Consider the following 18,783-nt stretch of genomic DNA (forward strand, 5'->3'; position numbering starts at 1 on the left):
AACTGTCACATATTTATATATCAACGCAACCTTCCTCCTGAGGAGTGACAACATCAATAGATAACGTTGAACACAAGCCGACAAGGCTGTCATAACGTGTGAGAACGCCCCAACTATATATACGCAAGCCGACAAGGCTGCCACTACACACAACATCCCAAAATATACATATACGCAAGCCGACAAGGCTGCCACTACGAATGGGAACGTCCCAAAACATAAATCATGCTAACACAGCTGATCAACGTCTATATACAACCCACACATATGTCTACAAACCTCTAAGAGTAATGACGAAGACATATGACGGGACAGGGCCCCGCCGTACCCCTGTATAAACATATACATATATCAAAGATTTGTACCAAACGTCTAGGCTCCGGAACAACGGAGCACTCCAATACAGCTGAGTAGAAGTCCTATGCTGATGGGTCACCAACCGGCTATCTGTACCTGCGGGCATGAACGCAGCCCCCCGAGGAAAGGGGGTCAGTACGAAATATGTACTGAGCATGTAAAGCATGAAATATAGTAAATAGGATCATACTGAGACAAGGAGTGTAGAACCCAGTACAATAACCAGAAAACCATAAGACTTACCTTTGAACATAAATCATACGTGTCAACATCATACCCATACCGTCATAGGACTTAGCGACATAACTAGATAATCATCCTGTACATAAGCATATATAACGTGTCCCGGCCCTCTAGTGAGGGGCTCGGTAAATAAAATCATCATATACATGTACATATAACGTGTCCCGGCCCTCTAGTGAGGGACTCGGTGAATAAAATGATCATATGTCATCCTGGCCGCCATCCCCATATCATCATGTCATCATGTCATCATATCATCATATATATATATATATATATAACGGGTCCCGGCCCTCTAGTGAGGGACTCGGTGAAATTATGTAGTGGATCTGTGCACGAAAACATGTCCTGGCCCGGGACTCAGTGAAGGATGTAACGGTAAGCACGAGCAGAGTGATAAGCAACCATATACATACAAATCATCTTTTGAGACTCAATAGATAGGTAGACTAATCAACTCTCAAGTATCAGGATAATAGTCATATTAAGTTCTTTCTAAATGTCATCACGAACTATAACAAGGAACGTCTCAGGGATCATATACATGTAGCAAATTAACATGAGATAGCTTATGAAAGTCAAGTACACCTCTAATTATGGAATTCTTTAAGAATAGGAACTTCTCTACATCATATATTAGTCGATCATATACTAGACTCGAGGCAATAGCTCGACTATCCTGAAAGTTCTAATGTCAAGAAACGAATAAAAATCTTGAATCATGCTTGGAACTAGAGAGTAGAATTACCCCAAGGCTCATATTATATCTTACTTACGTCTAGGACATGCCAAAAGAAAGAAGGGATAGGCTTTACATACCTGTCGGCGACTATTCGTGATTTCTTTTCGCCTCGTCGCTCTTTTAGCCTATTTATATAAAAGTAACGTTACCGTTAGTAACTATATTTTCCAGTCCACAATTCTACAACTCATTTCTTATTGAACCTATATTTTAGTTTATATCTTCTCGTTTAGGGTTTTCTATCAGTTAGGGACTTAACGAAGATCGGGCAGCATTTCCTCTATATAACTTGCCTAACCCGAACTTCCAATAATCTCCGATTGTTTTGCAACAATACCAACAACAACGATAACAGGGATAATCATATCAAGTCCTTAAAATCCAGCCCATAAAACAATTCATAACAACCACCAAACAACCCACATGATAATAGTAACAACTTATCCAGTTTCCGATATAGTTTTTGTAATTCTCGTCCCGCGATATAATTATGACCTGGATGAATTTAAATATACATACGAGAGGAGAATTATTACCTTATATGCCAAGAAATAATCTTCTTCCTCCTTACTTCACTTCGAAGAAAGCCCGAATTCAACAACACGATAAGACGGAACAACGAGATTGAAGCGATGTGCAAAACCCAAAAAAAAAAACGAATAACGTTGTTGCTTAAACTTCCAAATACTGAATGTGCTAGTACGTTTCTGCCCATATCACCCTTAAATTCACGATGCAGCTATATAAATTAGCTGCTGCCCTTATCTTTCAAAAGTAAACTTTCTAATTTATGTTGACAAGAATGAGCATGCGTTTATATCCCTACACTAGCAAAACAAAAAAAACGTTGCTGAAACCTATATTATTTTTCCAAGTGATAAATATAGGTGTTGCCTACTAAGTGGGCAGTGGGGTCACTCCCTTTTGCCACTACTTCCACAACGTGACATGTAGGCTTTAGATGTCACTATTTGAAGGTTGCTTGGTATCTTGCCACCATGGTGCCATGTGGCCATTAATCTTCATACAACTTTATTCAATAATCCATATTTCTCCAATTTTATTCCATTTTTAACTAATTATACACATAATTATTTTCTTGTCCTCAACTCACTTAAGAAATTATTTTTAATACACTTCATATACTCATTGTCATGACCATGTGACATAGCACTAGTCCATACCCCTTCATTTTCCACACATAAAATATAATTTCCAAATTACCGTCGTCACACTTGTTAAGGCCCAAATTATTTTTGGACTTCATTCCTCACATATACCAAGTTTTTGATTTTCATGCTTGAATATAACCAAATTCTCTGGACTGGATAAATTTCCTCATATTGGACGGTTCACTTTCCTATTCCAAAAATACGGAATATCATAGCTTGGACCGTATTCCACTCAAATAAATTTTAAACCTCAACGACACTTATTTTATCCGATTTGTTTAACTTCTAATCCTTATGATATCTGTACTCACTCTAACCACTTATAAGCTTAGGGAATAATCTCGTTTCCATTACTAGTGTCATTTAACTCGCACACTTTCCAAAGCATAAAAATACGGGATGTAACAATTTCAGTACATTATTTCGCTGTATTTCAATATATTTATCTTTGTTTGGTGTAAATATAGTGAATGTTCCAAATATAGAGCCTATTTTTACTACACTTTGTTTTCACGACTTTTGTATTTCGGTGTATTTCAATGTATTTCTGCATTTTGTATTTCTAATTTATGAAACAGTTTCTGATATATTTCATTGTATTCCATTGTATATACGCATACTACAACTTTATATTTCTTAAACAATAAACAATATTTCATTATATTTCAGTGTATCTTTTTCTGTATTTGGAAGTTTTTAGATCTTTAGTGATTTTTGAATTCAAAAAGTTTTTGATTGTGATAAAAGTTGAGAGAGATTCGTAAGCTTTTATGGAAGAACAACTGTTATGCGTCATTTATGGGAAGTTTTAAATTGAATCCCATAATTTTATTTTTAAAATACTGTTCCATAAATAGGGCCTGATTTTTCTCTTCAATGATTTGTGTGAAATATGGTTGATTTAATTTGACTTACTATTTAAAAAGGAAAATAATATTATGTTCCAAAAATATAGCCTATTTTTTCTCTGAGATTTTTTTTTTTTAAAATAGAGTCTAAATTTACTCTAACGTGTTTAATATTTCTCTATATTTCACTGAATTTCAAAAATGCGACATACAACTAAAATACAGCCAAACGCAACTACGAATTGTAAATCTTCAACTTATAACTATAACTAGTTAGAAGTTATTAAAAGGTAGCTATTTGTGTAAGTTTTTTTTTTTTTTTTTAAATTCTATGGTGTTCCTACAATATGGCTTTGTTTTGTATTTTCCTTGCCTAATCTTATTTTTGGCCTCAGTCTTTATCTTAAGCAAACTTTTTTATGGGTCTATGTAATTAGTGTTTATTGAAGTGCAACAGCTTTTTGTGAATATTTTCTAGCTCTTTGACTTCCTTCGGTTCATATTATATGTTATTTTAGCTTTTACATTTAATTTGAATAAATTTTTTATATAATAGAGAAGGTATTAATAGTTTTTTTAACTAAATTTTTCATTATTTAGATAATTGAAATTTTGCATTACCAAAAAATCATATTAAGTTGGTACTATTTAAGTAAGGTAATTTAGTGAAACACTTCTTACTTTCTAACACAAGCTAAAAACACCATATACACACACACACATATATATATATATATACACTAGTGAAGTAGCCCGCGCTTCGCGCGGTTATAAACAATACTAATAATTTAGATTATAAATGTAAATATTTTAATTAGAAGCAGAGCTTAGATGAATTGGGTGTTTTTTCATTAGCATACCTTGAGAAAAAAAAAATGTAAAAAGATTTTGAGTACATGTATGAGCATAACTTTAATACATGTATCACCTATTGCACTTGTTATCGACTACATATGTATATCTTGAAATATTTATTTTCAAATAATAAAACTTTTTTTCCCTTAAATTTTCTTTTATTCAAATAATACGAAGATGAAATGAGAAGTAAAGAAATTTAAAACTGACAATAAAAAATTACAAATATATCTTAATAGCTTTACCAATTTTACTCTGGCTAACTACAATAAGCTATTTGTTGTTTAGTGTTTCGTAGTTAGCATCACTGTCAATTATTATAGGCTCTAAACGAAGAACATATCTAAGAAATTAGAGCTCAGTTGTAACAGTTAAGAGAAGGGAAAAATGTAATTACAAATGGAAACAGTGATATCCGGCAAGACCGCAAAGCATGAGTCAAGTGAAAACAATTAAACATGTCTTGTATATGGTACAACTACTTCTGTTAGTATGACGCAACAACCCAATGGTTTGAGTCATTTGAAATTGTCTCAAAATTCAGGAACATTTATATTCAATAAATCGAATATTCATGAGTAATACCATATGTTTGGCTGACTTGCATCATTGGAGAGAAGACATTCCATGTTGAAGTCCATTCTTGGGTTCAGATTAGTTAACTTCATTTAGAGGAACAAATGAAAGTTTACATATACAGAATTCACCTATATAGGTAATGTTTAACTCCACATCAATTGGACATTTATTTCAATTGATGACTAAAAAGTAAGTTGAAAATATTTTAAACATTAGCTTTTTTTTTTTTTTTTTTTTGGGCAAAACCAGATCAAACAGCAACTTCTCCAATGAAGCATCACAACTGTTCCAGTCACCTATTAAGAAAAAGATATACTTAGATCAGAATTCTGTATATTTTTCCTCAAATTCTCGGATCTTTGCAACCAAAGTCCACTGTCTGCTTCTCAGTTCCCCCTCAAAGGGCTTAGGCACATGGTTTTGCCAGGTCTCTTTTCTTCGTTGTAGGTACGGTGTGAGCATAAAGTGAAAGTAGGAAAATCATAAAGATATCAACAGAAAGCCCACAAATGGGATAAACCTAGTCAGAAACTTCAAGGAGCCAAAGCTTTTTCATTACACAGAGCACATTTATATACACAGCAAAAAAGGAATCTACTTTAACAAACTTGTACAGCCTAACCTATCAAACTTTGCCACTTGTACAATATTATTCCCTATACAATGTGACTAAAATAAAATGCAAAACTGAAAATAATTTATGTCTAATTTTTAATCCCTATTTCTTTATATGTTGACAGTGGTCCCTTTTTGCTCATTTCATCTTATCTTTTGTCCATTTCATCTTGTCCCCTGTTTTGTGTATTCCAACACAAAGTGATTATAGAAGACCAATATTTGAAAAAAAAAAAACCTGTAAGGAAACCAAACCAGAAATAGATGGATGAATTACATTGTACCAAAGAGTTGAGATGAAGTAACCAAGACATCAAAAACATTTTTTATTCACCGTCACTCTCAATAGCATGCACATCTCTTTTCTTTCCTCTCATATCAATTTAATTATAATTTCATAAGATGTTGGAAATGGAAAGAGCGGCTAAGTGCCTGATGATTAATACTGTAGCTCTTTGACGACAGATGTTGAAGCCTTTGAAATCGTAAGCATTTATTTCCCCAGTAAATTATTGGGAAACTTTGAACTATTACTACACACAATAGTATCAATCAAAGTATGCTTATTAGATCAGCATAGGTATATTTCCCATAAGGCATGTAATCATTGAGCTACTGCTTCTCACTAAACGTGTTAACCAGTTTGAACCGGACCGGACGGATAACTGGTTAACAAACCGGCCAGTTTCCGGTTAAAAAAATCGGAACCGGCCACCGGTTTCGGTTTACCGGTTAAAAACCCGAAACCGGAACCGGTCCGGTTCAAACACGTCCAAACTCTCTTTTTTTTTTTTTTTTTTTTTTTTGTATAGTATATATATATATATATATATTATAGTATTTATTAGTATATTGTAGGTATATTTACATATGTTATATAAGTTTATAAGTAAAGTTTATATATTTACTGACTAACAGGCTAACAGCAAGTCAGCAATACAACATATACGTGTGTATATATATATTAAGTTATATGCTTAAGTTATACTACATATACCTAAAATATAATAAGAATATACTTATATATATATATATATATATATATATATATATCAATATACTTAGGTTATATAACTTATATATATATTCCTAATTTAATATAAGTAAAAATATGAATACAAGTAAATAGAAGAAAGCTCAATGAGCCATATATTTTATTCATTCTTGGATAACATTTATTTGGAAGTTGTAGTTTTTTTTAACTTGCAAATAATACATGAGTTGCAAAGAAATAGTAGAATAATAAAATCACCAATTCTCAATCATTTGGTTAATTTCCCCCATATCATATTCGGCCATGGAGATATCTTCAAAGTCTTCCATTTGGTCCGGTCCACTTGCTATCAAATCTTCAATCTCTTCCTCTTCGCCTTCCACATTTGAACCCGTTTGCTCTCTCAAACATCCATATGTTTCTTTCTCATATGAGCATTTAGTGTGCCCGTTCCACCATCCTTACTAGTTTCTTGCTTAAAAGTAAATACTTGTCCACATAGGGTACATTAGCTGTTTGGCTTTCCCTATCCTTAGTCATAAATTTTCAAATTTTAGCGGTTGGCTTACGAGTTCTAGGCGGTTTGTCTTGTGTATGTGATTGTGCAGGACATGTATCTCCTATGAGATTTTCGGGGGGCTTGCGTTTCATCATCATCATCAATTTCAGTAAAAGTATCGGTATAATGTTGTTGCATTACCTCATGACCTAAAAGTGAATTATTTCCACCAACATCAATACCTAAATTAGGTGTTTCTTCCACAAATGTTTCCTCATTAAACCCATGCCTAATAATACCACTATTACCGGCACCACGTCTAAATCTCTTCGCCATTATTAAATAGAAATAATTTAAATCGCAAGAAAATAAATTGCAACAAATTTAATTGCTAGAATTAAATTGCGAAAAATAAAGATATAGTTGGAACGAAGGTACCAAATTGCCGGACTAATTTTCAACAAAGTAAAGCGGCTAGAATTGCAAATCCACCAAAGCTACTTCGGATTGTTGCAAAATCACTAACTCCACCAACAATATTATAATTGCAAAATTAATAATTGAAACTGTAATAAGACTTTATAATATTTATTTGAGAAAAATTTAAAGTGGCTAATTATTGCAAAGTAACTATAATTGAGAGATTGAGATTTGAGAGAAAGAGGAGTGAATTAGTGTGGATTAGAACGGAAATGAAAAGAGGTTTATATAGGGGTGGGGGATGGGTTAAAGTGTTTAAAAAAAAAGTTTGGGGGGTTTTGGGGGGGGGGGGGGAATGGGTTTGGGACCGTTGCCCAACGATCCATTGGGCTGCCCGCCTGCCCCAACGACTCTATTTTAAAAAAAAAAAAAAAAAAACCGCCGGTTTTACCGGTCCGGTTCCGTTTTAAAAAAATTGAAACCGGACCAGTATATAATAAACGGTTAACCCGTTAACCGGTTCCGATTCTGATTTTACCGATTCGGTTACCGGTTTGAACCGGTTAACCCGAACCGGTTGACGGGTTTACTTCTCACAAACAAATTGTGCTCATCACATCTCCCAAATACTATATGCAAAATATCGGAACTCCAAAAAGTAATCATCACATTGTTGCAGTTTTTTTCTCGTCATCTGATTTCAATACAACCAAAACTAAGAGGATAAAGAAAATCAAACTCTAATCAAATATAATGAAAATGACTCATAAATAGGAGGCAAATAAGAGAAGATGCATTTAAATGTAACTGAAGGCTGCGATCCCAATAATAATAAAAAAAAAAAAGCAATGGACTTGAGTAAGGAAAATAAATAAAACTGGTGTAAAATAGGGCAAACAAAATAAAAAGTGAAGCTTAAAACAAACAGAAGAAGTGAACTACACAAGGATGGCCAAAGTTAACATGTAAAGCAAAAAAATAAAAATGCGGCATCTTTGGGAAACTTCCATAGCCTTCGGTTTCTTCTCCAAATTTTCTCATCAAAAGATTCTTGAAGCTGAATTCTTGTAGGCAAGCTTTCGCTATGCCTTTGGGGCTTTCAAATTATGTTGGGAAAGATTAAAGAGGAAAAAACCAATTCCAACTGTAAAATGGGAGATCCAACGGCGCAAAACATCTATATATACAAAATGAGTTTTTCACATACAAATATTTTTTTTGTATATCATGTAGGGTCCATTCTCATCATCATATTTGACTCCATCATCACATTTGACCCCTTCATTACACTTGACCACATCATTACCATTGACCAGTCAAACTACATTATTGTCTTTGACTAGTCAGTCCACTTCCAACACGGTAAATAGAGGTGTCAAGCTCAGTTGTAGAGCATCACCAAGAGCAAGAGAGAAAAACAGTAAGGAAAACACTTGAGTGAGATATATGTATTCAGTTTAGGATTGATTTTTTGTAATAGTTGAGTGTGAGAGTTGCTCCTCCTATTGTAATTCTGTTCCGGTTATGAATAGAAGACTTTTCCAATCCTAACAAGGGGTATCAAGAGCTTGGTTAATCTTCCGGGCCAATCTTTTAAAGTTTCGTAAAATTTTCAGTCAAATTTTTTTGTCCCAAAATTGTGTTATGAGTATACCATTAGAAAGATCTCGTTCCGAGGATTCCGAATATATATTTTTCAGAATTTTTCGACCACCGGAAGGCCTCCAAAAGTCCAGTCAAAGTTTTTCTGTCCACCATCGCCGCCGCCGCTCCACCACCTTCCGGCCACCATCTCGCCGGAGAAAACGACCGGACAAACCCTGTTATGTCCCGTATTTTTATACATTGGGACAACCCGGATTAACTATGATAATTTAAGGCCAAGACCATTCCGGGAATTGAAGTCGGGACTTTTGACCTTTGATTATATTTGAGACATAAGTATACATGGAATTGTTGGCATTGAACACTTAGGGAAAAATTGGGACCACAATTCATAAATTTGGTATTAAACAAAAAAAAAAAAAATTTGCCCAAAAAATGGCCTTGTGGCCGTGTAAGTGGGAATTGGTCCCACACATTATGTGGCCAATTTTAATTGGTCCAACACATGTGTGGGCCTAAGTCATGGAGATATTTTTAAGGGGACTTAAAAGATGACCACTTAGTCATCTTTCTTCATTTGAACACTTAGCAAAAAATATACATCAAGAAGGTGAAGACCATTACCATTCTCGGCCAAGACTTGGGAAAACCAAGTCCCATTTCAAGCCACTCTAAAAATATTTCTTGGGTACAAATCAACTAATTAGAGGTCCCTAAGTAACGTGGAAGCATCGTTGGAGCGATCAAGTCATTCATTTAAGAGATTGCAAACCCTAACTCATTGTGGAGTTGAAGAGGAAAGGTGAGAATTTCTCTTGTTTTATGAGTTATAAATGTTGTATGCATATTGTAGTATGCTAAAATGGATAAAAATCATGAAATATGGAATGTTGAAGTTGGGTCGTGTGTTTGGTATGTTGGCCGTGTAAAGTGTGTGTGTGTTGTGTGGTGTTGAGTTGATTAATTAGCTCCTTGTAGCATGTTTGATTGTTGTAGAATGGAGAAGAAGATAAAAATCATCAATATATGTGTATATGTATAGTGTGGCCGAGTATATAGCCCCAATGTATGCCGACGATCGTATTAATATCGCTTAGCGTCTTAATTGTCGTCGTTATGAATTCTAGTTTGGAAATGAGCACTTAATGACTTAAGATTGATGTTGAGATTGTGTGGGCTGATTTAAGGCTTATTGTGCGTTCGACGTAAATTGTATATCTATGAAAATAATATCGTTACATTGTGAATTGTCGATACAAATCATGAATTGAAATTGGGGAGTGTGCACAGTGGACTGCTCACGGTTTGGGGCTGGTTTCGGCCAACTTGGAGAAAATTATTGGATTGTTGAAATATTATGTGAATTGTTTAGAATGCTCTTGAATATTGTTGGTAAGGATTCGGGTTAATAATTGAATGTATGAGCGATATTGTGGCTTGAATGTAAGCCGTTGAATTGAATATTATGAATGTTGTTGAATGTTGTGAAAGAAAGTTATTAATGTAATATTGCCCTTCGGATTGGTTATTGGAGTTGCTAGGTTGGTTGTTGTTGTTGATTTTGAGCGAGTTAAATTCTCGGGTTGGCCTATTTACAGGGGAAATGCTACCGAATTTTCTGTAGAATTTAGTGTTAGTTTGAAATAAATCGCTTAAGTGCCTATGGTTAATATTGGATATTCGTTGGCATATTTGTAGACCTTGGGGAGCCCGAGGCGTAGATTGGGCTTAACTTTAGATTGGCTAGCTTGGAGTGCATACGAGGTATGTAAAGCTCCAACCTTCTTTCTTTTGCCATGCCTTAGTTTTGGATAGGCTAGATTACGAACCTTTAGAAAATTCCAAATTCGAAATCCGAGCATGTTATGATCCTTATATATTCCTTGGCACTCTTATGTACGATTTGATGAAATACGAACCATTATGTCTTTGAAACAATCGCTTTTCGAACTTTGCATAGAAAGGTTTCACTTTAAAGAATTTCGTAATTTTTGAATGTCATATCTTTCGCATAAAGGCTCGGATTGTTCCAATATTTTTATAGAAGTTGGCATGATGTATAATGAATATGTTTTCCATAGGCGGGCCCGACTCGGGTCAATACCCGTCTGTGGGCCCCGCGACTTCCCTTTATGTAATTCGGAAACTTTTGAAAGAATTCGTTATGACTATTATTTCGATTTTCAAGTATGATCATTTTACTTATGTTTGAGTTCATGATAATGATTTTATGCATATGACTACTCACGACTCTACTCGTGCATTCTGTTATCCCTTTCGCCGAGTCCCGGGCCGGTTCTGTTGTCGTGCGCACTTTGATATACTCCGGAGTTATGCTGTGTTTATGGTTCACCGAGCTACTCGCTAAGAGGGTCGGGTTCCACTTATATCTGGTGTTATGCTGTGTATGGTGTTATGCTGCGTATGGCGTTATGCTGTGATGTGATATATGACGGGGATACAGAGATTTGAAACTTTCTGGTGTTATGCTGTGTATTGGCGCCATTGACAGGCGGGCGACCATATTCTTCTGTACCTATGCATGACTTACATATTTTTAAAGTAAACATTTTGATATGTCGGATTTGTACTTACTCTCTGTACTACTATTTCGCTTATGCCTCAGATTTGCTTTTGTATCTTCTGCTTTGCATACTCAGTACATATTTCGTACTGACCCCCTTTCTTCGGGGGCTGCGTTTCATGCCCGCAGGTACAGACGCACAGTTTGGTGATCCACCCGTTTAGGACACCCTCTTCTGCTGTTCGGAGTGCTCTTCTCATTTCAGAGCATATATTTTGGTAAATATTTGTTCACTGTGTATGTATATATTCGATCAGGGGTACGGCGGGGCCCTGTCCCGCCATATGTTTCTGCTGGTCTGTTTAGAGGTCTGTAGACGTATTTGTGGGTGTGTGTGCCTACTTCTGTACAGGTATGTTTGTATGATCCTACTCGTTATGGCAGCCTTGTCGGCGTGCATTTTGTATGTGTTTTGGGGCCGTTGTGCCATTTGATAGCCTTGTCGGCTTTTGATATATGTTTATGCATCTGGTTGTGCTGAAATGTGTCTGAGATAGTTTGATATAATTTGAGGCAGCGTGTGATATTTGTGCCTATATACGCTATATGTATGTGATTCGATTTGGATAAGTATGTCAGAGTGCCCAGCTCGGGCACCAGTCACGGCCTACGGGGTTGGGTCGTGACAAACCCGATCCGACCCAGTAACCCGTCCGACCCGACCCGTTTTGTCCAGACCAACCCGTTTGACCAGAACCAGATCTGGTCAAAGTCCAATTGCCACATCATCCTTTTGTTGACTCTTTCAACCAGCCAGTGGTTAAACCGGCCCGGTTCGGTTTGAATTAGTGCAGCCCGGTTCACTCTATTTTTGTTCGGTTTTCAGATTGGTCAGACCGGTTCCCTAAGTTTTCGACCATTCCGGATTCAACCGTGAGTCTCATTTTACCTGATTCTGCTTCCACAATCCAGTACAAGCAGATTAGGTGCACTTTATCATGGAGAAATCATCATGGGATACCATGATTCCGCTAACATCCTCAAATTATAACATGTGGAAACCTCGTATGGAGGACTTGTTAAATTTGAAGGATTTAGCCGAGTCGCTCGAAAATAAAGATGCCAAACCCGACAAGAAGACAGACAAAGAATGGGCAAGAATGAATAGGAAAACGGTCGCACAAATTCGACAGTGGATTGACCATAGTGTATTCCATCATGTCGCGCAGGAAACGAGTGCTTACAAACTTTGGGAAAAGCTTGGGAGCATGTACCAAGCAAAAACGGCTCGAAATAAAACATTGTTGATAAGGCGATTGGTAAATCACAAGCTACATAGCGGTACCTCTGTCACAGAGCACACAAGTCAGTTCAAGATCTCGTGAACCAGCTAAGTGCAGCCGAATGGGTTCTCGAAGATGAAGAGCAAGCAATCTTGCTCCTAAGTTCTCTACCTGATAGCTGGGAGACTCTTGTCGTCACTCTCAGTAATTCCGCCCCCAATGGTAAGGTGACCATGCAGATGGTCACGGACGCCTTAATAAACGAGGAATCGCGAAGAAAAGAAGCTGGGTAGATCAATCATATGCCCTTGTTTATGAAAATAGTGGACGCAACGGAGGTAGAAGCGGAGGTAGAGGAAGAGGCCGAGGCAAAGGTAGAGGTCGAGGTCAAAGTAGAGGAAGATCTCAAGTTCGAGGGAGATCACGAGAGCGGGGAAAGTCCGTCGATACCAACACTTGGTTCGAGGGCTATTGTAACTATTGTGGCAATTATGGGCACAAGAAGGTGGAGTGTCGAAAGCTTAAACGAGAGCAGCCTCAAACTAACCAGAGTTCGAGCAAGGAAGATGGTGAGACCATGGTCACCGTGTCACCAGACATTGCACTTGTTACATGCGGAGAGGAAGCATGCCTACACGTGGGCACAAATGATATTGAGTGGGTGATTGATACTGCTGCATCATTCCATACCACTCCACACCGGGATTTGTTCAGTACTTATAAATCTGGAGACTACGGCGTTGTGAAGATGGGCAACACCAGTTTCTCGAGCATTGGTGATGTGCACATAAAAACCAGCAATGGAAGCTCACTTGTGTTGAAAGAGGTTCGTCATGTTCCGGATCTGAGATTGAATATTGTTATACCCCTTTTTAACCGGGTTGAAGCGGAGTACAACATATTGGTGATTCCTAAATTGCTTTGTTTTAAGGAGTCGCCACCTAATTAGTTTAATGGTGAATTAGGACACCTAATTTATTAACTAAGGCAAAACTAACTAAACCTCCGTTAATAGTCTGCTTAATCAGTGTGATTCTAGGTAAGGGTTCTATATTATCCTAAAGGGAAGGGGTTAGGCATCCTTTAGAATCCGTTAACTACAGTTATCCGCCCAAACTTAGGTTAATTAATTAATGCTAAATAAGATGCCTGAAATTTTAAAAAGGGGCTAAGAAATGTTGCTAAGGTTTTTCAAGAAAAATATAAGAATGTTGCTTAAGATAGGATTTAGGGAAAATATAATAATTTGCGTAAAAGAAGATTTTAAATGCCATTTAAAATAAAACTTATAAAAGTTGCTAAGACTTTAAAAAATGTTATTTAAAATGAGATTTGTAGAAAATATAATAATTTGCATAAAAGAAAACTTCAAATGCCGTTTAAAATAAACTTATAAATGTTGCAAAGACTTTAGATAATAATGCTATTTAAAATAAAATTTGCATAAAATATATAAGTAGAATAAGACGCGAGTTTGTGCAGTGTTTTAATAAATACTTGAAACAACTCAAATGGTGAGATATTAATTAATTTTGCGATTTAAGAGCAAAAAATATATATAAAAAAAAGCTTATGTGAGCTTTCTTTATCCTTTTATTAACTATGCTTCAAAATATGCGTAATTGACTGAAAACTTAAAAAAAGTTATTTATAAAATATATTCGAGCTTATATTTGCGTATTAGTGAAATTCCTAAGATAGTAAGAATAAAAATGATTCATGTAGCCCAAAATATGTAGGTGTGCTATTTTGCAAATCGATTATTCCAATAAAAATAAATATTATATATGCTATAAATAGTTCAACATAAAAAAGAAACGTATGGGACTAATGGTGAGTTTCTCTCTTAAATTAACTACCCATTACACTAATAACTAAACCTACTAATCTTGCTAAGGTTCATTTTATCTAAGGAAACAAACAAACAAAATAAGTATTAATTGCGCAATACAAAATTAAGGCATAAAAATAAAATAGAGGAGCAAATGATGTTAAATGGGCTCAGCCCATTTTGGGACGGCTGTGATTTTGTTGCTGTTGGGCCTCGGCCCAGTAAAAATTTTGTACACTGCTGCGGATGGGCTGGACACGGAGAAGAGTTTGTTGGGCTTTTAGCCCAACACCGAATGCGGAAGAAGAGTCCCTCGGACTCGTATGCGATGGCCATGCATAAAATGAAAGGAAAATGATTAGTATACGAGCGATGAATAGTGCTAAACCTATGAGATATAAACTCAAAACAAATCAGCAGATTGTGTATATTCAGTGTATATTTTACGTATATGCATATATTCACAATTCAACCACCACACACTTATGACACATAAACAGGGCAACGCTCAAGCCTAGGCAGGATCAAACCATATAATATTTATTGTGCTTAGACGTGCGTAGTTTTGACATTATATTAGAAAGAAGTAAATAGCTTTGATATGAGAATGAAACTAAATCGAAGTCTGCTAAGTTAAACTCGAAAAGAAAAGAGAAAAAAAAAAGTGTTCAGTCCGGATGTATTGTTAGCGGCAGTGAGCAAACAAAATCTTGACCTATTATCATCTTTGGTAAATCATTTTGTCCGACTAAACCAGAAAATATTACTAAGCCTTCACATAAGAAAACTGATATTTTTTATAACATTCCTGGTTTATTTTAGCTACAACAAGAAGTTTTAAACATGAAATAAAGCTCTATGCTTTTATGCCGAATTAGAAATGAATACTCGATCATGCTTTGCAAACAGAAAATAAACATCTCACTTAATTAAACCAAGCAAAGCATGAACCGAGCTAACAAATTAAGATTGGTCCAGGTCCCACACACGAAAAAGAAAAGCTAATACTAAATTTAAACTAAGTAAGCAGCAATGGACAGAACTAAAAAAAACCGGAAAGCACTAGCAATGAAGGAAAATTACCAGGCTAATGATTCATATCTTCTAGGCCTGATCAATGACAATTCATCAAAAATTTAACTAAGTGAAGGCTAACTATATAAAAAAAACCTCCCAATAGATTCAGTTAAATAACAGATTTTGGAGATTTCTTTACAATTTTTAGCTTAAACTAGCGAAAACACTATCCCGGAAGGATTAAATCTTTAAGGGAAAACCAGGAATGAATTACTTTAATTTATCGAACAAAGAAGCAACCTAGTCAAAACATTCCTGGTAAGATAGATCAGTAAAGACGAGATAAAAGCAACCTTGCATTCACCGTACTCTTCATTTGCAATGAAAGAAAGCTAAGAATCTACCCAAACACATTCCAAACCAGATTTAAACTTCTCTTTGAAACTCTTTATTTTATTTACTCTTTTTTAAAGAAAAGTCTCTGGCGGGTAAGTACGCTACTCATCAGTTATCCCCAAATTAATTACTAGCCATTATACACGTCTTGATTTCTAAAGGGGAAAAGAACTTAAAAGTCTCTTATGCTTTCTCTACTTGGACAGAGATCCCCATATTTCAACACATACAATCATTCTCATAATTCTTTAGACAAAATACCAATACTTAACCTTCTAGACAAATTTACCCACCTAAACAAACATTCAGCCAAAGATGACACATTCAAACATATATGAGATTACCAGATGACATGGAGTATTAGCAACTATCAAGTTTAAAACCTATCTTGGCACAGACCACTTCATGAGAACACATACGGGATTCTGGTGAGCTTTTAACACATTCAAGTACTTCATTTGTTTGCAGGTTATTCGTATAGAGGTACACCCACTAAGTCTAGCATGTTTCAGGCTTCGAATCATGATTAAACCCTTTAAAGTAGACTGGACTTTAAGCTTAAACAAGATTCATGGCAAGACTACACTACCACAATGGGATTTGGGCAAAGCATGTAGACTTCTTAATCACATACTTTCCAAAAGAATTTGAACATTTACCATAAACGTAACATACTTGAATGCAATGTGCTTAAGCTATTCATCAAACCATGGACATTAAAGGACAAGGATGATCAGGGACTTCAACAGGTTTCACAGGTTACCCAGTGAGTTCATAGGTGCCATGCTTTGCATTTGGAAGCCCTCTAAAACTCTCTATATACATTCTAAGACCCAGGATTCATATTATATGATACTACTTCACAGCATTATGACAAGTCATCCACAACCATTATATCTCAACTCGCGTATGAAGATAAGATTAACAAATACCTAGGAACACGATCTTTTATCCTGTTAGCAAACAAACATCTGATTCCTAATGAAAATACTAAATACGTGACCATGCCTTATCATTTAAGAAGCACCAAAGATCAAAACATGAATAATATGTTAATGCCTTTTACCGTCAACATACCCCATCATATATAGTAGGAAAAAAAAATTATTCATCATATATAGCTTAACTCATACACTGTCAACAAAAAAATTCTAACAGCATGATTTCTAAGCAAATGGAAATCTAACACATAATTCTATCACTCCAGCTAGTTCATCATGTTTCGACGGTGAAGAAAACGTAAGGAAAGATTTAATTTTTTGATAAACTGACCTTTTGCGGGTGCAGCGAAGTGAGGCGCGCGTCTCCGATTCAAGCTCGAACACTTCAAATCTCCGAGTTTGCGGAGACTCGGATGCGAAACAATAGTAACAGAAGTAATAAAGGCGAAAAAAAACAGACGATTCAATGCTTTGACTACCAAAAATAGTGGGCTAACATTTAGGGAAAACTCCACAGCTACAGATACTCCCGTTCAAGGAATTTTATTTGGCCAAAAAAATGATCTAATTCTTGGGGAATTTCTTTCTTTGCGAGGCAATTTTTTGGGGGGTTCTCCGATTTTGATTTTTTAAGGATTTGGACCACTGGAAATTTGTTCCTTTTTTGAGGGTTTTGGTTCGTTGCTGTGCGTCTCCTTTTTCTTCCTCGTGTTCTCCCTCTCTGTTGTTCCCTTGTCCCTCGATTCAACTCCCCCCCTTTTATTTTGCTTCGTGTTGACTAAATAGAGAGGAGGAGCGGGAGAGAGAGAAGAACGGGGAACAGGGCTAAGTGGGGGAAGCGGAGAATCAGGAGTGAAAGGGGGAAGTGGGAGCGTCGGCGGAGAGGCGGGAAAGGAGAAGAGGCGGCTAGGGTTTTTTGGGGGGTGAAGGGAAAGGGAGAGGAGAGGAAAGGATGAGGCGGAAGAGAATGAAGGGATGAGGGGTTTTCCCCTTATTTATTAAAAAAAAAATGGGCTGAACCCGGTCCATTTGTGGACCGGGTCAATTTTTAGACTGGGTATTTAAAGAATGGGCTAGTGAATTAGAACAATGACTGATCTAAAATTTTGGGACAAAATATGGGCTAGTCCAAAAAAAAATATTAGGAGTTAATTGGACTTTGATTTGGGGTCCGGTAAGTCAAAATAAGGACCGAGTGCAAGAAATAGTTTGGCTCCTAAATCTGTATAAGAGACCTATTTTGATTGACGATGTACCAAGGGTGCCAGAATATCACCTAGTACGGAGATATGTAATTATAAAAGACCTGGATAATAGAATTATATGATGTTGCAATGACCGTGCAATAATATTTTAAACAATAAATAAAGCTATCATTTTAAATGTGCGAAATAAAATGCGATGTGTATGCGGAAGTTGATAAAATGGCGAGAAATGCAAGTTTCAATAATACTAAATAACCGTAACGAATGACTAGCGGTAATAATACCGCTAATAATAATAATACTAATAATTAACAGCAATGATAATGATAAATGATGACGATAATATTGATGCCCATAATAATGATTGTGGTGGTAATAACAACAACAACAACAACAACAATAATAATAATAATAATAATAATAATAATAATAATAATAATAATAATAATAATAATAATAATAACAATAAAAATAATAATGGTAATAATAGATAACAAATATTGATAATTACTAACAGAATAACAGTAATAATAATGATAATAATTAATAATAATAATAATAATAATAATTAATAATAAAAATAATGATAATAACAAATAACAATTATCGATAATAAAAATAACAGTAAATGATGATAAATTAAGGATAATGATAATA

At 35.6% G+C, this 18,783-nt stretch overlaps 1 long non-coding RNA gene across 1 annotated transcript; it reads right to left on the minus strand.

Annotated features, from left to right (window-relative positions):
- LOC132617839 (uncharacterized) lies at nt 1-2,173 on the minus strand. The gene is made up of 3 exons (XR_009573853.1): nt 1,879-2,173; nt 1,420-1,467; nt 1-453 (listed from the first exon to the last, which is right to left on the minus strand). It is a non-coding gene; the product is annotated as an uncharacterized LOC132617839 (long non-coding RNA).
- Between the last annotated feature and the right edge of the window lie 16,610 nt (nt 2,174-18,783).

Source organism: Lycium barbarum, chromosome 11 (genome assembly GCF_019175385.1).
Source record: "Lycium barbarum isolate Lr01 chromosome 11, ASM1917538v2, whole genome shotgun sequence".
In the NCBI taxonomy this organism is placed as follows: domain Eukaryota; kingdom Viridiplantae; phylum Streptophyta; class Magnoliopsida; order Solanales; family Solanaceae; genus Lycium; species Lycium barbarum.